We start from the raw sequence: 22612 nt of genomic DNA, 5'->3' as shown, positions 1-22612 counted from the left end.
TTTATTTCATAGGAATGCAGAATTTTGGGTTCCTAGCTGTATTCTTCCCTTCTCTTCCTCAAAAAAAAATCTTTTGGGGATTGGTTTGCTGGGTTGTATTTTTGCCAAAAGTATTTTGTTCTGTACTGATTTATGTAGCACTGACTTAAGCTTGAGAAAATTATGGGCACCTCTGCAGCAGCCCTTTAACCTGAAATTCCCTGGCTCTCAGTCACCTTGAGAGCTCCAATATTTTCAATTTTGCTGTTCCTGCAATTCAGGTCCTTCCTCTTACAGCTGTTTCCCTCTCTCCAGATCCACTTCCAGGCTCCAGCCATTCCCTTTGGGAGTTGGAGGTGATGGTGGTGAGGCTCAGCCCTGTTCTTGGGGCTGCTCTTATGGGATTAGGATAAATTACCCAAAGACGAGAAACAGGAATTTACTTTTTGGTGTACAGCTGGGAAATAGCAACCAGAGGGAAGAGGTTTGTCCCATTTTATTTACAGAGCAGTAAAAATCATAGGTAATAGGTTATGAGTCCAAGAAAGGCAAATAAATAACTCTTGGTTTAGTGGTTTTTCTTTTTACAATTCTATTTTTGTACAGAAAAAGAAAGCAGATTGTCCTTGACTGCTTCACCAATGTTACAAAAGAAGTAATTGTTTTAACATACATAAAAACAAATATAGAAATAAAGACAAGCTAGATGAATGAGGGTAGTTTTATGGGATAATTTTCCCTCTTTATGTCAAAAGCAAGCCCTGCTTGTCCCTCTGATGTTGGATTTTACAGAAGGGAGATCAGCATTTCCAGATGACAGATTTAAATCTTAACAGCACTGGAGTTGGTCAAGGAAAACTTAGGAAAATTAATAGTCTGTGAAGGTTATGGGCCCTCTTGTTACTGAAAATCTGTGAGCTAACCTGTATTCCTCAAGTTATACTTGAAAGAAGACCAAAGAAACAAAAATACAATTTTTTTCAGGGGTCATCCTAAAGTAAGAACAAATTAAAAAAGTAATGCTTATATATATGCATGACAAATATACTCAGTGGTGTAGGAGCCTATAGCATCTCCAGATTGTCTTGTGGAAATGACAGTGTTGCCTCAGTTTGTTACTGAGCCTAACCTTGGATATTTGGGTATAATCACCAAAACTCAGTGCAGACACTCAGGACTATTGCAAGGCCTGGTGATAGCTCTGAATGTCTTTGTATCTGGAATTCTTTGTTCTGGCTTCTGTAACTCCTTGAACAGGTAAGGTGAAAGATGTGGAAAATCTGAAAAACAATGGGGCATAAATGATAGAGGGACATTAATAATTAAATGCATTGCAAGTTTTAAAAAAAAAAATATCTGCTACAGCAATTCTTAATGATACTTTCCATGGACCATTTAAGTCAATGAATTTCAAGTGCAACCATTTGTGCCAAACAAGGTTAAAATGGCTAAGAGAGTGACTATATTTTAATGTGCTATAAAGGAATTAAAAGCAACCAGCAGTCCATAAAAATATCATCCTTCAGCTCAGAATGCTCTGGTCATTTCCAGGGAAAGGTTTAGTCAATCCCAGGGCAATAACTTAACTGTGTGCAGCTGCAGTAAAAGTTGATGTAATTGTAGAACTGAGGCTTTCTCAGCTCAAATTCCAGTGTTGCCAATTCCTTTAGTCAGAGATGAAGTTTCTTCACTCTTTAAAGATGTATTGTATTTTAAACTTTTCTATTTAATTCATTCTCTTACTGTATAGCTAATTTTTCTAAGTCCTGGTGACATGGTTTTCATATTTAGTTTATCAAAAGGGATACATCACATCCTTTTACTTTGTTTATCTACACATTTGCAAATAACTGACTATAAGTGGTGATGAGTGTTCTATGTTTCATTCTAGCATTGCAATTAACCCCTTGAATGTCAGGATTTTGCTGATGCACAATATTTTTGTGTGTTGCACTGCTTCAGTGCTCTGAGCTCACCAATACTTTTGTCCTCCCTGTAATAATTGAATCAAGTAAAACCCATTAAATTCAGCCCAGATATTTGATTACCTCTATGTTGAAAGAGAATGTGGCTTTTTTTTTTTCTTTTAATAAATGGTTTTTTAGAATTGGATTTCTTAGATTCAGATGAGATACTGCTCTTGAAATGGGGCAGATTGTGTTATCACAGAGAAATTTACCCTTTGGTGTCCCAGCCATGGCATCCCTCACAGGCAGAGGAATTGCAATGCTGTGTGTGGAGTTGGAACAAATGTGGTCCTGTCCTTCAGGCTGGGGCCCTGCTAGGTCCTTGCAGCTGAAAAATCACATATGGGGAAATGGGCTTCTCTTGATGGGAGTCCAGAAAGAGAAAAAAAAAAAAAACTTTGCCAAAGGAGAGTGAACATAGAAGTGAAGCTGGGTGATCCATCCTCCTTCCCCCATCTGATCCCATCTTTAGCTCTCCTCTCCTTTGGGCAGGACCCTGTACTTGCTTTTGAAAGAAGAATATTTTTCAATTTCAGTTCTTCCTAATTGTCTCTTTTTATCATCAAATCCTGCCATATTTGACGAGCAGGAAAGACAGGAGTTCTCACACAAATTTCTTTGGAACAACACAAAGTGTTGGGGGGGGAGTCAGTTTCAGAAAAAGAAAAGTTGCTTATGCGGCTTTTTAAAATCAATTTGAGGTTTTGGTGTTTTTTGTTTGTTTTTCTTTAATTTCACCATGGCTGCTCAGTGTCTTGTTCTGAGCAGCAGCAGAGGCACTGCATCTGTCAGGCTTAGGAGGCAGCTACAGCATTGATATTCTTGCTTTCATGTTTCAGCAGTTATCTTTGCAACTAGAAATGACAGAAGCTCTTTTAAATACCATTTAAAATAAAAGCTACAATTCTGTAGACATTGGTGACAGTCCTGTGGGAAGGATTGCTACTTACTGTGAAAATATGGCTTTGTTAAGCTTCAGATAAGAAATGAATGAGATTATTAAAGACAACAGAATGGGTTTATTCCTTTTTTTGTATTAATGAGTGTGATTTCATAAATACATGGTAAGTTTTGGAATGACAGATCTGCTGCTGACACAGCAGGCTTTATACAAAATGAAGATTAACATCAAAAGTAAAGGAGAAAATCACAGAATCATGGAATGGTTTGGGCTGGAAAGGACTTGTAAAGGTCACCCAGTTCCAGCCCCTGGGCACCTTCCACTAAACCAGGTTGCTCCAAGCCCTGTCCAGTGTGGCCTTGAACATTTCCAGGGAAAATGAGAAAAAATGTCATTTCTTGGTGTCAGGACCACACCATTGGGTGATGGCTTAGGTGTGCAGCACGTGAATTTTCTTACAGTGTGGGGATGGTGGGAGTTGGGCCTTGAAACAGTTGGGAGAGGGGAAGTAGCAGTGCTCCCTGAACCAAAACCAGAGTCAGAGTTTTTCCAAGTGATGCTAAAGACCATAAGGATATTTCAAAGGTGGGAAGCACAAAGAAGAGACAGACAAAGTACACATTTTAGAATCGTGGATAAACAGAAGGACTTTTTGAAAGCAGTCACCATTTATTAGTCAAGTACAAAAGCAATGAATGAAATGTGTGTTTATTACATGCATTACTTACATTACTATTGAGTAAGAAATGTGGAAGAATAAATTACAAATGCATGGAATCTAAACTAGATTTTTTCATAATGTGAAAATAGAACTACAGCTGAGTGCATCCTCCAAAATCTAAGAGCAGAAGGAGAGTGGGAACAGAAGAACATGATTAATCTTTAACAGTAAACTTTTTTCTTGTCACTCTGAATCAAAGGCAACCATGCATCAGATGTTTAGTTTGAACTAAATAAATGATAAAAATGCATGATTTGATGGAGTCTGTGAAAATTACACCAAAAACTTCTATTCAGTTGTCTTTAACATTGACTGGCTAATCCCTCCCTGATTCTCCTAGCTAAATTTTGAAAATTAATATAGAAACAAAAACCACTTGAATTAAAACAGTAGAGAAAGGGAGGGGTATTTTGGAATGACCTGTCTGTAAAAGTAGGTCATTCCAAAATGATCCCATGCAGGAGGATATGCATTGCTATAATTGGATTTAGGGTTTTGCCTTTGAGGAACAGACTTGGAGCAGCCATCACTTTGTTCCTACCTGGATGCTGTAACATCCTTTGACAGTCACCTGTTAGCACAGATTGGAATATTATTGCCATCAGAAAATGGAGCACAGGAAAAGCCACTGAAGAGATGAGAATTCATCCAGTGTCAAAAACAAAAAATTCAGGTGTGTCAAACAAATGTTGGGTCTTTGCTCCAGTATTGCAGTGATATAGGGGGTGATTCTGTGATTCTATAAATGCCACTGGAAATTAAAGCTGAGACAAAAATCTGTGTTTCTAAAATAGTACCTGAAACCTGAAGATTTTAGCTTCTTTATATCCTTCTATCCACTCAACATATTTCATGACAGCAAATTGTTAAGGCTTATAAACAAAAGCTGCACTATATCTTTATGCTGTAAAGGTTTGTTTGGGGGGAAAAATATACCTTGGAACTGTCTCCCATAATACTTCTGTTTTCCTGTGAGCCAAGACAAATGAGAAAAGGACAAAAGCACCCACAAAAAAAACCCTTTCTGCAGTGTCTGTTAAGCAAAAATGGAACATAATTATATGTGGATTGAAAGCAACTGAACTACATATCCCATATATAGAGCTGGAGCCCATCTCTGGTGGTAGAATAAATTAATTCCAGCATTCTCTCAGTTTTTCCTTGCTGAATTGCTGAGTACTTCAGAGAGTTAGTGCTGTGAGCTATGTCGGCCCAGTAAAATATTTTTGTGCCAACACTAAATTATACTGCCTGTTTGTTGTCTACAAATTCATGGAGTTATACTTAGAAATACAGTTTTACCCAAGAGGTTAACTGAATTCTGTGAGAATCTGTATTCTCCCTGAATTTGCTAGAGATTTGTTTGTAAGAAGACAATGTGCTGCAGCACATGCTCTGGTTTTTCTGTCTTCTTAATGTGGAGATAGAGAGTGAAATCAGGATAAATCCTCTAGCTTGCTTATAAAGTTCATTGTGGAAGAAAGACATAAAATTGTGGATACCCTATGGAATAGAAAACAAGTTTAATGTACTACAGTAGAAGGCTTGACTGTGGTATGTATTTATTCTATTTTCTTCAGTTGCTGTTACAGGATATTCATTATGTTATGGTGCACAAGAAAATTGGCTTAATGAATAACTGGTAGGGATCTGCCCTGGCTTTCTGGTACAGCCTGAAACCCAAGTCAAAGCCTTGTTTGTCACAAGACAAGCAGCATTTTAAAAAAACCTCTCCATTCAGGATCATTTATTCACAATCTGCCTCTTAGTAGTAGAGTTGTAACAGTCTACTCTGCTTTTGTGATAGATGCCATCATTTCACTCAACAACAGCAGGAATGGGGTAAAAAAAATATACTGAAGTGTCTGCACATATGTATCATGTGTCATCTGAATGTTTCATGCAAATTTCTTAACTAAATAAAACCACAACAAGCGATGTGAGAATGAGCTGGAGCTACAGCACTTATGCACTGGAGTGCACTTCTTTCTAGTTGGGAGATAACAGATAAAGGATATCCTGGAGTCAGTGAATGCTTTGGGTTAAAAGGGACCTCAAAGGTGATCTCATTGCAGCCCCTCTGCCGTGGGCAGGGACACCTTCCACTAGATCAGCTTGCTCAATAATATTTGCATTTTAAAAATGAATTGGGGAAGGCACCATATCCTTATGTGATAGGGAAATCTTTTATCCCAAAATCTGGAATGGGGAGGTGTTTCTCCTGAATTCTAAGCCTGTGTCATGTGAAGGGGAAAGGGAACATCATGGATGGAGTTGGAGTGTGTGTGCCAAGGCAGGGTCGTGTCTTGTAATCACTAATTGTAATCAATAATCATGTAATCATTAATTGTGATTTCATGTTGGTAGCAGCTTTTAATTTGCTTTTACCACCTGCCTCCTGGCAGCAGAGAGTGTGCCTGGCCCAGCAGGTGTGGAATCTCCTGGAATGTCAGGAATGGGATGGGCTAACACTTCCAGCCTGTCCTAAGGTCTTCTTACAGATGGTTTGCTCCCACTTCCCTATGGATGAGCAGCATCAACACCTGGTGATGGTGATGACTGTTGGGTTTGAGCCTCGCTGCTTTTTTCCCTGTGTTCTGATCCCTCCTGACATTGCTGAAGTTCTGTCTGATTCTCAGTTTCCTAATGTGAAAGTAAATAACATTTTTCTCATTAGCTGGCAGGTTCTTTTCCTTGCATAAAAGAAGATGTTGCTTTCTCCAGACTGTGGAAATTTTTCCTGTTCCTTTCAAAGCTGTGAGAATGTTGTCACACATGGTGGCATCGTCACAGCTGACTGAAGACACTTAGCATCTCTTTGGGAGATGATGGGGAGAAATGAGGCATTTTCTCCATCATATGTTAGAGAAAACCCATTAATGTCAAAAAGTGAAGCTGTGGTATTTGTGTGGTTTCTGCAGTGTGAAGGCTCCGCCATCAGCACTTGGGAAGCTGCCTCTGGCAAAGGGAAATGATGTTCTTTAAGAACAGTCACAGTATAAAAGGATGTGGGTGGGGAATTGGATTCCTTCAGCTCTCAAAACTGGGATATTGTTATTTTAGACAGATGTGTAGGTCACGATTTTGTTGTCCCAAATGTTGTGATGCTTCCTGAATCATGGAATGATAAAGTGTAGCATTCCTGCTCTTTAGCACAGAGCTGTTCTCAGGGAAAAAAAAATGTGTTTGTTAGGATGGGAGTTAGAATTCTGAAATCTAGCCCCCCTCCAAAGAAAAAAGTATATATGTATATAAGATATGTGAATGGGAAAGTAAAAGCAGGATGATAAATAGCCCTACTTTTAGCATTTAATTTTGTATCCACATTTAGCACACTTATTCTGGTAACTGTTAAAGTTTCCATATATTTATCAGTGAATGAGGTTTTTTTTTTTAGTGTTACTTTTAACTAGAGGTTGAGGGAAAATTGGAAAAAAAAAATCACACCTAAATTTTCCATGTGCAGAATTATTTGGAAATAAAAAAGGCAAAGTCAGCCCCTGTTAACTCTGTGTTTCACATGTATATTTCCTCTTCATAAGCAAAATAATTTTACTATTTTCTTGATTGTCTTCACTTTTTTCCCCCCCACAAGATAGAAAAATCCCCAGCTGTCAAACTTTTTTGTTTTCTTGGTGTTTTTATCTGCTTTTTATATCTCTCAGCCAGCTTTTTAAAATTTCCAGGTATATTTATTTCATGTACCTTCCCCACCCTTGATCTCTTATAGAGTGAGGTGGTTGTTGGTGACAGCTGGGTGATGAGAACAGCTCTGTCCTGCAGAGGAGCTGATGGTTGTTGCTGCAGTCAGGTGGAGCTGGGAAACTGAGGCAAAGCTTCAAATTTCCCATGAATTTGTTCTAGTAACACATAATACAGGAATTGGAACATGCATCCCCAGAGTTGCTTAAAAACTCAAGCAGGCAGAAGTGGAAAAATAAATAAGAATTAGCTATGCTGAAATCACCTGGTAGGTCTGCTCAGCATTTTGGCAGAAGCATGAATTCACTGAGAGACAATCCTGTGGTTTTTAGGAGATAGGAATTCTCCATCCCACATTTTCATCCTCTGTATTTGAGTTGCTTATTTCTCAGATGTTTATTGCTAGATAGGCACTGCTGACCACCAAGGCATCAATGTAAGCAGGCATTGTGATGCCATAATAAATAGTTTGATCTGAGAGATCCCTGTGTCCCATTTGCAATCAGCAGGAGCAAGCACTGCAATGTGTTTAGGGCACAGTGGCAGGGATGTCAAACTGTTAACAGCAGCTTGCACCCAGGAGCAGCAGAGCAGGTGATTCATGGCTAAACTGAACTGGAGAGAAAGAAGAAAATGTCAATAGAAGTTGAATTTTCAGACAGGGAGTGTCAAAGCTCTAGATCATGGAGTGAAGGGTTGTTTTGAAAAGCTGACAGCACTTAAATCCTCCTCCCCATTGCATTTTCCTACATTCTTTTGGTCCACTATGAAAAATGTACCTTGTTGGGTCTTTTGTTTGTTAATTAGTTTGGGAAGTTCAAGGATTTCATTTCCAGCATTAATTCTTGCTCAGGAGGATCTGCAGTTCTGTGACTCACTTTTGATCTTGGTGTGTGCATCATTATTCAACTGAAAACCATTGTATCCTACTTTTTGGTAAAGTGTGATTATTTTTTCTCTCACTTATTTTTTTTTTTTCTTCTCCGTGTTCTTGATAAAATTGACCAAGAGTTTTGGCCCCTATGTCTGCAGAATCCAAGCACCTGCCTGTTGGGTGAGAAGAGAAAGCTGATGGAGAATGTGAAAGTAGCTTGCTAGAAAAAGTAAAAGGGAGAAGTAAAGGAGGATAGATATATAAAAGAAATATAGATGGTGCAATTAAACAAAGATAGAAAAAGAGAAATGAGGCAGGAGGCTTAAAGGAGGAGGTGAGATGTAGGTGAGAAGAATGTCACACATTGTTTGTAAATCTTCAGCTCTGGCAGCTTTTTGTTTCAAGTATGGGGGGGAAAAATAAATACATTGAATATTGCTCAGAACTGGGCTTATTATCTGGCAGAGAAGGAAGACACTGCTTGGTCCTGCCTTTCCATAATGAGACTGTAAAACCCATGAAGAATTGGGGCTATTTTGGGGCTATTTTGAGGGCTAAGTGTAAAATGATCTCCCTGTGAACCAGAAAGCAGCTCTGAGAACTGCACAGATGGAAAGAGCTTTAAAACCAGTACTGCCCCAGCTAGCAAATTTTTGTGTTCTGCATGTCATGCACCAGTATTTGTTTATGTACCCTTGACTATCACAGTAAGTTCACTCTGCCCTTCATGATTTCAACAATTAAGGATTTCGAGTTTGTTAACTCTCATTTTTTGTTTGCCACTCATGTCTTTTTGCCCAGCAGTGGAGCAGGAGGGAGCAGGGAGCTGGAGTGGTTGATAACTCCTGATGTCTGCAGATGGTTGTGGAGCCTTTGCAAGGGCCTGGATAGATCAGGAGAGAGACCAGAGCACTTGCAGGCATTCCTTTTCAATGCAAGGCTGGAGAGAGCAGTAAATACAATGCTGCTTTGGGGATGTTTCCTTTCTATCTGTCATTTTTAGGAATGGGAAAAGCTATCACCTATCCAGAGATTCCTGTGTGACTGATACTTTCAATTCTCTCTAATAACAGTGTTTGACCAGCTTTCATCTTTATTTTGGTTCAGATGTCTTGAAGGCTGATTCCCAGCTCATCTTCTGCTGTGTTTGACAAGCTGTACTTGTGTACTTGTGTTTGTAGCTGTCCTTGGAGCACGTCTAAATGATTCTGTTTCCTGGTACTGCTGCTGGAGGTTGTTCTGGAGTTTTTCTGTGTTTGTATCTCCAGCCAGGCTGGTTTGAGAGCAGTTCCAGCAGAGCAGAAAGTCACAACCAGATAAAAATGGGCAAGAAGAAAGCAGCAGAGTGGTTGTGGAGTGCCTACTTCTACTCCTTTAGCAGCAGGGAAAAACCAGGCCAGTGACACCAAATGAAAAAAAACAAACCAAAACCCAAAACATAAGTTTGCTGGTATCACTGCTTTGTGTATACATTTATTTATTTTTTTTTCTGGAATGGTTGATACAGGCACTGATTGTGTGTTTTATCATGTTGGGCTTCTCTGCAAGAGGTACTGATAGAGACCAAAGAGACACTGAGCCATGACCTGCCTGCCACAAGGGGCAGGACAGGTTTGTGCACTGGGGAAATCGAAGAATGGGGGAGAGAGGAAGACAAGAGCTCAGTCAAATTGCACTTTTAGGATTCTCAGGTCCCATGCACTGGCTGAGAGATGAGGCAAATGGTGTCTGGAGCTTTTGGGGAATCATTTTTGGCTTTTCCAAAGTGGATTTGGGCAGCCTTGACCTACCTGTGCACTGAGGCTTGTCTCACTTCGCTGTGTTTTGTTTTTTCCTTAAAAAGTGGCACTTGAACACAATCTAGTTACTATTTTTAGGGAACAAACAAGCCATGAAAGATGTTAATGTTCTGTGGATCAATAATGAGGGATTTCAAGCCTAAAAAGACAAGTGTCTGGTTCTCTTTCAAGTTGGAATGGCGTGCAAAGGTGAGGTGACATTTCCCGTCGCAAGGGCTCCTTAGAGCTCACCCAAACAGAAGTTTTATAGGGGGCTGGATGCAGATGATCTTAAACTGCAGTTATTCAGTGATTTTATAATTAAACAGAAGGTAAAAAATGTGATTTGAGGTCAGTAGGCCATTAGCTTTCCTAATGGATTCAACTGTAGGTTGATATATGGCTTCTTTACATTAGGAGTACAGGAGCTGCCACTGCATTAAACTCATGGTCTTCAGGCCCTCTGTTCTCCTGAAGCTTTCATTACTTATAACATTTTTTTAAAGCATTTTTTTCCCATACTTTATTCTCTAGTTGTTAGAAAAGGCCTTTGAAAATGAAGGCCACCTCAAAGTCATGTTTTAGAACTGTTATTAGTGTTTATTTGTGATCCAGAAGATGAAGCATTCCCTAAAATCTCATTGCTTTTTACCAAGTCCTGTATAGCTGAAGGTTAAAAAACAACCAGATGATGCCTCAATACTTGTATGTTCTCCTCTCTTAATTGATCAGACAGCCTGATGATAGAAAATGTAATTATCTAATGTATTTCTCAATCTGCAAAAACATTTCAATAATTAGAGCAGTGGCTTGGTAAAGTGTCTGTTCCTGCATCTCACAGAGATGAACTTAAATGGACAATGTGTTCTGAAAGTCATCTGACAGCAAACACTCACAATTAAAAGTTCAGACAGGTGTTAGATTGCTGTAATCTTTTAAGGAAAGATTCACAACTTGGCTAATATCTAGTTCCAGAAATAATTTTTTAATCCAGAAAAGGATACACTGGCAACTTAGACAATTTGTTTAATTCCCATGCACAAAGCCTTCAGTGCTTAAGCAGTCAATTTGTTTGGAATCAGGGCCCCTGGACTGTGTTCCCACTGTAATTTAGAGATTCATTTACTTAGATAAGGCACTTAATCTCCTTGGGTCTGTTTCCCAATAGTAAAAGAGAAATAATAAACCTCAGAAGTCTTAATTATGGGTGTCTTGTTAGGTTTAATTAATTGGTAAGGGATGTTAATGTCACCATATGAAAACTGGCGTGTGGGTGAAGTGTGTGTGTGTATAATTACATTTAACTCACACACACACATTGTTAACAGAGCTCTGTGAGGGCTGCAAGGCCAAGCAGGCAGGAGCAAATACAAATTTTGCTTATGGACACTCCCTTGTTACCCCTCATTATGGGAAATATTTAATTACACCATCATCTGCTGTCATCCCAGCAGAAAGCCTGTCTCACTCCACATCAGCTGCAGATTTTCACCTCCTTTAGCCAGGTGGATTCCCCTTGCCCATCTCCAAATGCCTTTGGGAAGCTCCTGAAGGAATAGCTGTGCCCTGGTATTTTCTCTCATTTCAAGAACAGTTCCTTGGCATCCAGCAGATGGATGTGTGTGTGAAAACAGTGGTCCTGTCTTCCCAATTGCAGATCCATTTCAGGAGCCAGTTTCCAGCCTGGCTGGCAGGAATCCAGCCCTGAGGTTGGCAGGAAGTTTTGCCCAGCTGGGATGAGAGTGGGGCTCTGCAGCTCCGGGTGCTGCAGGTGAATGTTCAGTAGCAGGTGCACCTTGGCTTTGGAAAACACCATGGACTGACCCATTTGGTGTGGGTCAAAGAACAGTAAGATTCCCATCTGTTACAACAATTCCTGTTAAATTTCAGGTTTGTGAACCAGGAATTTTGTGCCAGTGCTCATTTCTTTCTCATGGTTACTCCTAAGAGAGAATAACTCTGTCTGGGCATGAGGAGGTGACATCCATATTTCATGTTCCTAGGCACAACTCTTTTATATTCAAAAAAACTGATGAGTGAGACAATTGTTTTCTAAAATTAGGGGATAGGAGATCCATGGAAAAATCACTGAAGGCAGTAAAATGCAGTTCCAGGATTTATTATTGCAGACTTTGCATTGTATTGCCCCAAGCTCTCGGGGTTCACTGATTGTTCTGAAATACTCTTTCTAAAGGCTAATTTTGTTTTAAAGGGTATTTGTTACTGAGGTCTGCCAGTACAGCTAATCCATTATCCAGCACTGAGCTAAAATACAGTATTTGCAGTATTAGGCTGTGCTGTGTAGTGCTGGGCACCTTGTGGTGTTCAAATGTTTGAATTCAGTGAATAAACCCTGCTTCATTCAGCTGGCAGGATGGGTTATGAAATTAGAAGTACCATCATTAATACCTATTATTCTTGTGCTTCAATGGAAGATAATCATGCTCATTGCTTTCCAAAAATAGAGGTGTTTTTCCAGGACACAAATTACAACATTTTTTTTCTCCTTTGTTTAAAACTGTTCATTATTATGTAAATAGCAAGGAAAACACATTAGGACAAAATTGGTATTTCTGTTCCATAGATTGAAACTTTTTCAAGAGTCAGAATTTTTAGAGAGGAAGAGAGCTGTTATATTAAATTAAAATATTGCTCATTTTACCTGGTGACTGGGACAACTCCCCTAGGTTTTTTTTTCCAGCATTATTTGATTTCTAATTTAAATAGTAGCTTGTTCTTAGGACCCAGGCTGCATTCTGCTTCCCCATCCAAGGCACACCTTGGACTCTGGGGAAGCAGAAATAAATGAAAGCAATGACAGAAGAATTAAAGGAATATCTAAACAGAGGAGTCAGGATTGTTTTCATCCCTCAGATCCACTTGCATGGGATGAATTTGGTCCCATGTAAAACCCTTTTCCCAGTCCAAAGCATCTGGGGTTTGGAGCATGCCATGAACTTCCAGGATCAGCTGCTGCTGTCACACTCAGTTATAGTGGCTCTGTGCTGCTCATCTGAATTGATGTCACTCCCCTGCTTTGGGGCAGTGCCACCATCATTTCCTGTCCTCTTCAGCTGAGTCACACATGTTCAATAGAACTCAAACTTGCCCTGATTTGGTAACCCCAGGTTTCTGTTTCTTGAATTGCCATATAACAAAGTAGCTCCACATCCCGTGGGTGGTGATGCTGGCCTGCATCCTTCAGGTTTTAATTCTGCCATGAAAGAGGATATTAGGATCTCTTCCTTAGAAAAATAACTTTAAAACCTCCAAAACAACAAATAGGGCAGCAGCATTTAATGCAGTTAACAGCTGATATGTCAGCCAGAGACAGCAGTGACTTCAAAGCCTTGTAGCCAAGAATGGAGCTGTTAACTCTGCAATGGTGGTGAAATCTGTGGAAGTGTCTTTGAGTGATGTGAAAGGTGAATTATACCTCAGCACATATTTAAAGCTGTCCAACTGCATTGTTTATTTTTCTGCTCCAGGACTAAGATTTTGAATGATTAAAAAAAAAAAAATCTGAAATACCAAAACCATAATGAGTGTTTTAGAACTGACCTTTAGAAGGTACTTGGATCCACTTTGTACACAGATTGCTTTGACCAATCAGACTCCTATTTTAAATTCTCAAACCAGTGTAATTAGGCCCTGTGTTAATAAGGTGATAAACAGACACTAACCATAGGTACTCATTTTTAAAATACCCAAAAACCTGTAGCATCTAAGTGCTAACAGTCCATGAGTAATTTAAAAGTATAATCCTCCCAGGTGCTGAATAATTGCCAAGTAATATGAATGTATTTCTGTGGCTCCAGTGAGCCTCTCTGTGATGCTGTGAAGTAACTGTGGGTGCTCAGGATGTGGTTTCAGTGATGAGAGAAATTTGTCTGAGCCACTGAGCGGGATGCTGGCACGCAGCAAGCTCCACGAGGGATCATGTCTAATCTTCAATGTGCAGATGGTGAGGATTAGGTGTGAAAGGATGTAAAACCCAGCAGCAGCTGGGGACAATGAAGTTCACTATAAATCTGTTGAATATTTTGAACTGCTAGGTGAGAGCTGAGTAAAAAATGCAGCCAGAGGTGGCATTTTATTGATTCGGTGGATGTGTTATTTAAATAAATCTTACTTAAAGGCAAACAAGTCTTTAATGAGCATCTGTGGCACCATAAAGCTAGAATATATTTATTAAACTGATTGGGTTCACCATGTAACCACTCCTTGAGTTTCTTGGATCTTGGAATTGAATATACACCTTAAAGGCTCAGTACTGGAACTCAGCATGCTGCCAAACTGTTTCAGTTCCTCCTGCTCTACCAACCAACTTGGAATGAAGAGTGGACCCAAAATAAATTAGAAAAATCTGAGGGGTCAGTAATGAAAAGTAAAAAAAAAAAAAAAAAAAAATTCCCCAACACAAAAAAAAAAAAAAAAAAAAAAAAACCAACAACAAAAACCCAAAAAAGAAAAACCACCCCAAAATCAAAACCCCCCCAAAACAACAAAACCACATAGAAAAACCCACCAAAAAAAGCCCAAAAAAACAAAACAAACAAATAAAACCTTTTTTTTTTTTTTTTTGGTAGACTTCAAATTGCTTTATAAAAGATTGAATATTTGTATCTCAGGAGGGCAGAAAGGTGGTGTGACCTGCCCAGCATCACTCAAAGGCAAAGGGCAGAACTGGGAACTGGGTGTCTGTGCCTTGAGTTGCACTCTCTGGAACATTCATTTGCTGATTTGGTGTAGCTGATCCCCTGCAGCAGGGATTTCCAGTGGGAAATGTCCCTGTTACTGGTCAGCTCAGTGAGAACTGGGAGAGGCTGGAGAGGGGGATTGAGGAGGGAGAAGAATCCAGGGGAGTTACCTGGGAGCTGAGGAGAGACAGTGCAGCAACAGTTCCTTTGCTAAACTGGCTTTTCTCCAGAAAAATAATAATAAAAAAAAAAATGCATTGTTCCAAGAATTTGAAAAGTAAAAGAAACCAGGGGTAGCATGGCCAGAGGGATATTCCATACCACTGAACATCATCCCAGTTTATAAACTGGGGAGTGTGCTGGGAGGGACTGGGGAGTGAGTGCTGAGCCACTGCATTGGGCATCACTTGTGTGTCTTGGGGTTTGTGACTCTCTCTTTTCATCTTCACCATCAATTAGTAGTAGTAGTATCAATAATAATAATAGTAACAATAATAATTTTATTTTATTTCAATTCTTCATCTGTTCTCATCCCAAGCCTTGGGTTTTCCATTTCTGGGCTCCTCCTCCCCGTCCCTGTGGGGCAGGGCAGTGAGTGAGCAGTCCCATGGTACTTTGTTGCAGGCTGAGGTTAAACCACAAAATTTCCATAAAACCTCTCTTTAAAATAAAACTGCTTCCAAAAGAAGTTTTCTTGACAAAAGAAACCTCTTTTTTTCCCCTCCTTTCAGCTAAATTGAGTTGATTCAGGGATGGAAATCAAAGATGCTAACAGTTTGTTAAATCTTGAAAAAATATCACATTTTAAAGCTTTTGAAAATAATGCAAATACTCTGGCTAATGAGACTTACTTTTTAAAGCAGTGCTTTGGTCACAGAAGATGCCAAATTGATGGTACTGCTAAATACAAGCTCCAACCACAGATGAAAGCAGTAGAAGCCATGGATTGTGATGCTAATTTCCATACTTTGAGCTGTAAAATTGTTTAGGACTTTCTGTTTAAGCACAAAAGAGTTCTTCAGACAGTGCTGCTGCTCTGAAAATTTTTATTCTTTCTCCCTTCAGGTGGAAATGGCAAGTTAAAAATCAGTTCTCCTGACTAACTTCTCTTTGTAGGTGAATCTCTGCTGAGGGTTCATACTGTGATTCTCATACATTATCTAAAGACATTTGTTCTTCTTTCCTCTTTTTATGTATTTTTATGTATAACTATTGACTTTATTGGAGCTGCTCCCAGTCTTCCCTGCATGTCTGGCATTTATTTTATTTTTGCTTTAGCTTAGGCTGTGTTGTGAAATGAGAATAAAGCCACCAGTTTGTTCTTTGAAAAGATCCAGTATTATTGCTATTTATTAGAGCCATTATGAAAACTATGGGCTAAATGGAGAGGATGTGAGGAGAATTCTAATTTTAGTGACACATAGAATAGAAGCATTTGGGAAATGGTGGCTCTCACCCTGGGGATCAGTTTGATTGTTCCTATAGATATGGATGCAAGCTGATTCAATTATTCTCATTTTAGTATGTTGATAAATATATTGTTTGTGGATAAAACTGATTTTTTTCCTTCTTTTTAGAATGCCAGGATAAATGATGAACTTTTTATGTCTTCTTTATTAATATAAGAAAAAAGTGAGTCCTATTCCAGAACTTTCCTTTTAGAGCAGAGTGGTTTTATCCATAGAAATCCTATGCTTTAGGAATTGGATGAAACCTCAGGCTCTACATAAATCAGGAAAATACCAGGAAAAAATGTTTGACTTGTTTCTCACATACAGGCCCTGCACATCCTCTGTGTTAAAGGTGAAGAGAGGCAATTTTTACTCTGGGAGTTGATCTGTATTGCAAACCATGAACCTTGGCTGTCCCAGAGCTTGTTCTTCATGAGGCCACCAGAGAGACACCACAAATGAACTTGTTGGCAGCACCAAAGCGTGGCAGCACTCAGACAGAGCCCAGCTGCTGTGTTAATTGGCTGAGAGCTTTAATGAGCAATGTGGGGTTAATGTGGAGCCCCAGCTTTGCAGCCCATCAGATTGACAGCGTTTCAATTTACTGTCACTTATCCAAATGTGGTTTTTCTTCCCCCTGATCCTCTCTCATTATAAGTTTTGCAGTAGCAGGGGGATGCAATTGATAAGCAGTCAAATCATTCCTGACAGAGAGATTTTAAAAGCTTTTAGACTGGATGTAAAGAAGGAAACCTTGTCTTTGCAGAGTCTGCTCAGCCCATCCATCTGCATTAGGTGCCTTAGAGTTACGCTGAGCAGAAATGACACTTTAAAGAAGACTGAGTGCTGCTTAACTTTTTAATGTCATCTTGGGTGGTCTGAAGTTGAGTATTTTTCTTTTCCTGGTTGTGGTATCACTCTATCATTTTATGAAAAATAAAACAGTACTTGTGTTTTTAATAGTGGTCTTTTCTATTGTTCCTTGTGCAGCACAGAGAGGAGAGTTTGTGCCTCAGCTTAGGGAGTGAAAGCCCCACACTGGGAATCAGTTGATCTGTCCTTAAATATCTATTTATGAGAGGAGAAATAAAGCCAAAAAAGAAATCTCTTACATTTCTCACCACCAGACCCCCAGTACTGCAGTCTTGTTATTTAATCCTGCTTCCAAATCCATGAAGATTGTCACTAAAATTAAGGGTTATTTTTGTCCTGACACTTCATGATGGGCTGTTTCAGAACCCCAGTCTTGTTACTGTCAGAAATTTTAAAATTTTTGAGATTGCATTTATTCCTTGTCAATTCACACAGGATTAATTTTCTGCCAACCAGGTTCTTCATGTTAAATCTTAGTCTGCACCATTCAATTTCATATCTTTCATCAGAGCAGTTTTACAATGGCCCCTCCCAGCCTTCCTTTTGCTACAACTGCACAATCCCAGCTGCTTTAACTTCTTTTTTGAATCTCTCCTAACTCCTTTTTTTTTTTCCTGCTTTGTTCATTCAGACTCCTCTTTTTAGAACATAAATGACAAGAAGTGTTCCAGATGAAAACTCTCTGCCTTACTCAATCCCATCAATTATTTCCATTCTGTGCTTGCTCAACACTCCTGGTATTGCACTTTGCCTTATTCACAGGTAGATTAAACTTATTTAGGGGAATAGATCTTCCCTCCAGTACCATTTGCACCTGATGATTGCCTGACTTAAAACAAATTCTTACCAGTGGTCCTTAGATTAAACAGCTGAGCTTCACACTCTTCATTTCTATCCCGTGTCATACATTTAAACCTCGTGGTTATCCAGCTCTTCACAGTGAGAGGTGTTCAGATTTGTGCTTTAGATTCTGTCCAATTCTTTCTGCATAATCAAATTTCCTGACTGCCAGAATGGATGTGTGATTGTAGTACCTTCTTAGTCTTGTCTGATTTTTCAGTTTCTCCCTTGCCCAAGCTCAGCCCTGCCATTTCTTCCTTGGACATTCTGCAGCATTCTGCAGACTGGAGCCAACAGTCTCCTGTTTCCCAACCCTGGCATTACTATTTTGTGCTCAGACTTCCCATTTTTGCCTCATTCCTGACCCTATTACTTGCCTTTTCTTGCCTTTTTAAATTTTTTTTTTATTTTCAGTTTCAAAAACCTTTTAAACCACAGTTCAACTTGGACTCAGGATGTATGAACATGGATATAACCTTCCTGTACACTCTTCTTTAATGAAACATCTGCAAAATGGAACAGTACTTAAAGTCTTTATTTGTATTTAACATTAGCTTCAAAAGTCTCATCTAATTTGACATTTCTGCCTCCGAGTTGGACTTAAAAGAAGTACAGAAAAGGTCTATGATCACTTAATGTGCAGTGGAAATTACAGCTAAGAATAGTGCAAGGAAGTTTTGCTTTGGAGAAAGATTTATTTGAGGGGGAAAGTACTTAGCTATTCACAAGGAGCTAGGTCATGCAAGTATTAAAGTTATTTTCACCACTGTATCAAATTCAAGGTTAAAAGCTCATTCAAGTCTTTTATATTAAAGGTAATATTTATAATATTGGTTACATTGGATTGTGCTGCTCCAGACATTTTAATATTAACAATGTAAATGCTACAACAATGGTACCTCTGAGAAATATGTAATATATGTCTGTGCTGCTAATACAATTCTTACTGCCATTATCTACTTTATCTCATTTCCATTAAAGTGATGGATGTTAAGCAATATGAAATAGAAATGGCCATTTTCTCTATTTTCTGCTTTTCTAGCTGGCAGTAGGTAACTGATGAAAATCTCATTTTATCAAGCACATTTTAGATTTCAGAACTGAACTGTAATGGGTGAATAGCAGGAATAACACTGACAATGACTTTGGTCATTAGTACATAGAGATATTCAAGGGATTTTCTAAGGGTGCTCAGTAATTTGCTTGAGAAACGTGGCAATTCTTGTTGCCTTGCATAATTTAAATACTTTGCTGTTTGTAGTCATGTAACAGATAGGAAACTTTGCTTCATGTAATCTAGAAATGAAAACTGATTTGCTATCACAAAACTTAAAAATCTAGATGAAATTGTTTAAGGCTTCCTTCGGTTCAGATTTACCCTTTCATCATCTTTTTAAAGAACCACAGAATTACCTACAAGACACCTAAAAAAGTGACCCTGTCCCTTATACTCATTTAATTGCAGAATACAATAGAATTCTTCCCCAAAATTTGTTTTGCCAGCCTGCTGAGGTCCTCTCCAAACTGACATTACTCATGCTGTGCTTCATGTGTAACCACCCATCTTTTTCTCTAAATTACTTTGAAGAATAAACAAAGCCTCTTCTCTCACAGGATGTTCCCCATGTCTCCAATGTGGTTGCAGTTACCCTTTGTCCTTTCTCCAAGAAGTTTTCAGATATCTTTCAATGCCCTGAAGAGATTTGGTGCTTTATCTCAGGATCCCTTCCCCATCCCCTGTCACCTTGCCCTTGGCATCGTTTGTCTCTATTGTTGACTCTCTTAATTCTGCAAAATATTGAAGTTAACTCTTCAAGTCATGGAAATGGCAGATAATTCCCAAATTGTTGCCTCTGAAGGTGTGATGCAGGGGTGTACAGATGTGAGATTCTCCTAGAAACAAGAAAACAATGATTCTTTTAAAATTCCTATGTACTTTTCTCCAGTAGCCACTAAAAAAAAAAAAAAAAAAAAAAGCTGCAATTTATATAATTACCACATTGCAGAGGAAACTTTTAGGGGAAAAAGTGAAATGATTATGATGCATTAGTATGCAAAGCTGTAACTCAAAACAGTAAAAAGAATTCATGGGCTTGTGATTGCATTCGGTGCAGTTAATTGACTCTCACTTCTTTATTACTTATACACTGTGAATAAGATTTGACAAAGGCTCATACACACTCACACATATTGGTTTTATTAATCAGTAACTTTATTTTGTATTGCAATTAAGCCCTTAAAACCCCCATCTGTGTCCTCAGCTCTCTGTTGCTGTCACCAGTAGAACAAAATCTTTGTGGGGTCAGGAGCCCTGAGACTGCCCCAAATACTTTGTGAAGCTGAGACACAACTCTGTTCACTTCTGCTTACCTCCAAAATACTTAAAATCCTTCTATTCTGAGTCATTTGGCTGTGGTGTTTCTTTGTTTGTAGATGATAAACAGAACTGAGAGGAGCTACAAGCCCAGAATGTCCAACATTGCTGAGCATAAAGCCTTAGGAAATAAGTAATTGAAAATTGTAATTGACTTCACATAATTATATCCTTAATTTTCGGAACATTTGTATGTTAATCCCCAGGCAAAAATTGAAATACACTCTTCTGGGTTGTTTGTTTGTTGCAAAGATAGAATATTAAAAAAACTTTTGTGTTATTCCCTTGCCTGGCTGTGTTCTACAGGGTTGAAATTGTACAAATATAATGTGCTGGGACAAATCAACACTGAGCACAGCAGCCTTCCTGCTATTGAAATGCTGGAGAGCTGCCAAACAAACAAAAATAAATCATTTCATGTGACATTATTTTGACTACTTTGACAAAAGGGAAAAGCAACAAGACATTAATTACAGGGCTCTGCCAAACTCTGCCAATGTTAGCAAAGTGTTCTAACTCTCCTTTGCAAGAATTTGATACTGAAATGGTGCCAAAATCCATATGTACCTTTTGGGTGCAGGTCAGTGCCATCAATCTGGAAACTGCTTCAGGATCAGTAGTGACATACACAAGAAAATCAAAATATTTTTCTTATTTATGGATCCCACTGTCACAGTTCCACCACTTCCCAAAATTTGGGAAAGACTATGTGGGTAAATTCACTGAAGGTTAAACTGAGGGATAAGGACAGAAAAAAATTTGCCTGGGTGAATTCTTCATCCTCAGCTTTTCCTTCTCCTCTGTCCCCCTTCAGCTCTCCTGGAAATGGATTTTAAACAGAAACCTTTTCAAAGTTTGCTTAATGTCTCCTTTGGGTTTTGTCTTAAATGCTTTTTGTTTATTTGTTAGTTTGGGGTTTTTATGTTCTTCCTTTTTTCCTCCTCTTCTTCTTTCTACCTTACCCTTTTCTGCAATGCAAGATTTAGTTGTTGGTCAAAGGGGAACTCTTTCTTTACACTGTGTTTTAGCAAAATCTGGGCTAAAATTGGGAGAGCACAGTTCTTAGAAAAGCTAATTCTGTCTCTCCCCAGTTAGTGAAGAGGTTATTCTGGGAAAGCTGTCACAATTCCATGAAGTGCTTCAAGCACTCCTTCACTCCATCGGCTTTTGGCCAAGTTGTGCTCAGGAGTTCCGATGCTGAGGTGGGAGATAGGGTGTGCTTCTAAATCCAGAGTCTAATTGAGGGAAAGGAGAGCTCTTCACCTGAGAAATACTCCCCCACAAGGGTCTGAAAAGGATGTTAGGAACTCTTAAATGATATTTGAACAACGCAGATCCCAGGAGGACACAGCTCAGAGCACATTTATCCATTTCCTTTTCCTCTTGCTTGAGTGCCCTCCTGTGCCAGGGAGACAAAAGCCAGGCCAGCTTGTGTGGTGAGTTTCAGGCAGTGAGAGCATTTTCTCTGATTTTGTGCTTGTTGTCCTTTCTGCTTGGCTATTTCAGGCTGGTGGGGCTTGAGGCAAACAAGGATGGGAAGGATGTGTCACTCAGCTGACCCGAAATCTTCCTTCAGTGGCACCATTCCAAGCACTGTGTCCAACCTTCCCAGCACCAGCTGGCTTCAAGATGTCCAAAAATTTGGGTTCTGGTCTTCTTTAGGGCCATGGCAGGGTCTGAAGGAGGGGGAGCCCTTCCTCCACCCCAGTTTGGTGTCACTTCAGCTCTTTACCCCAGAGTGAGAACAGGCTGTTCCGTGGGTTTAGAGGTGGGCATGGGGAATCTTTGAGCTCAGCAATCCCTCCCACTCTGTGGACACTGAGCCAGAGAGGCTGCAGTTTTTAACAGGACCAGCATTGACCCTTGGGATGTGTGACCACACAGAAACCTCTTCTTTCACTTTTTTATTTGCCATTGGTGTGGAGGGGTTTAAGTAGAGGGGGGTGAAACAGAGCCTTGCACGTGGGAGAGCCTCCCAAGCTTGAGTGGTGCTTGAAAATATCTTGCTCTGGGACTGAGAAACAAATGTGAATGTTAAAGGAGCATCAGCTGAAAAAAAGCTGGTGGATTTGAGCTGATTTTTGGTTTCTACTTGCAAGTTTTTAGGCTGGAGAGCTCCTGCAACTCCTCCTTCCTGGGAGGGCTCTATATTCAAAATAGGCATTCTGAACATGCACTGAGGGACTCTGAAATCCAAACCACTTCTTCTTTGCTTTTTTTTTTTTTTTTTTAACCAGAAAAGAGGAAAGTACAAACCCCATTCAAATGTCAAGAAAAGCAAAAAAACAGTTTAGAGGAAATGAGTGGGAAAAAAATCCACAGGTGTGTTAGAAACTGCAAAAATGACACGACACCCTCCTCAGGTGAAGCTCAGGGAGTTCTCTGCTGCTGATTTCTGCAGGTTTGACCCACTGTGGTATGGAGAGCTATGCAAAGAGTTATGCCAATGCCA

General features: G+C 39.4%; 1 protein-coding gene across 2 annotated transcripts in view; it reads left to right on the top strand.

The window, feature by feature from the left end:
* CTNNA2 (catenin alpha 2) overlaps window positions 1-22612 on the top strand; it is a 468362-nt gene that overhangs the window by 198823 nt on the left and 246927 nt on the right. The window lies entirely within an intron of this gene.

This window comes from Serinus canaria, chromosome 4, assembly GCF_022539315.1.
Source record: "Serinus canaria isolate serCan28SL12 chromosome 4, serCan2020, whole genome shotgun sequence".
NCBI lineage: Eukaryota > Metazoa > Chordata > Aves > Passeriformes > Fringillidae > Serinus > Serinus canaria.
This window is presented reverse-complemented; position numbering and strand designations above follow the sequence as displayed.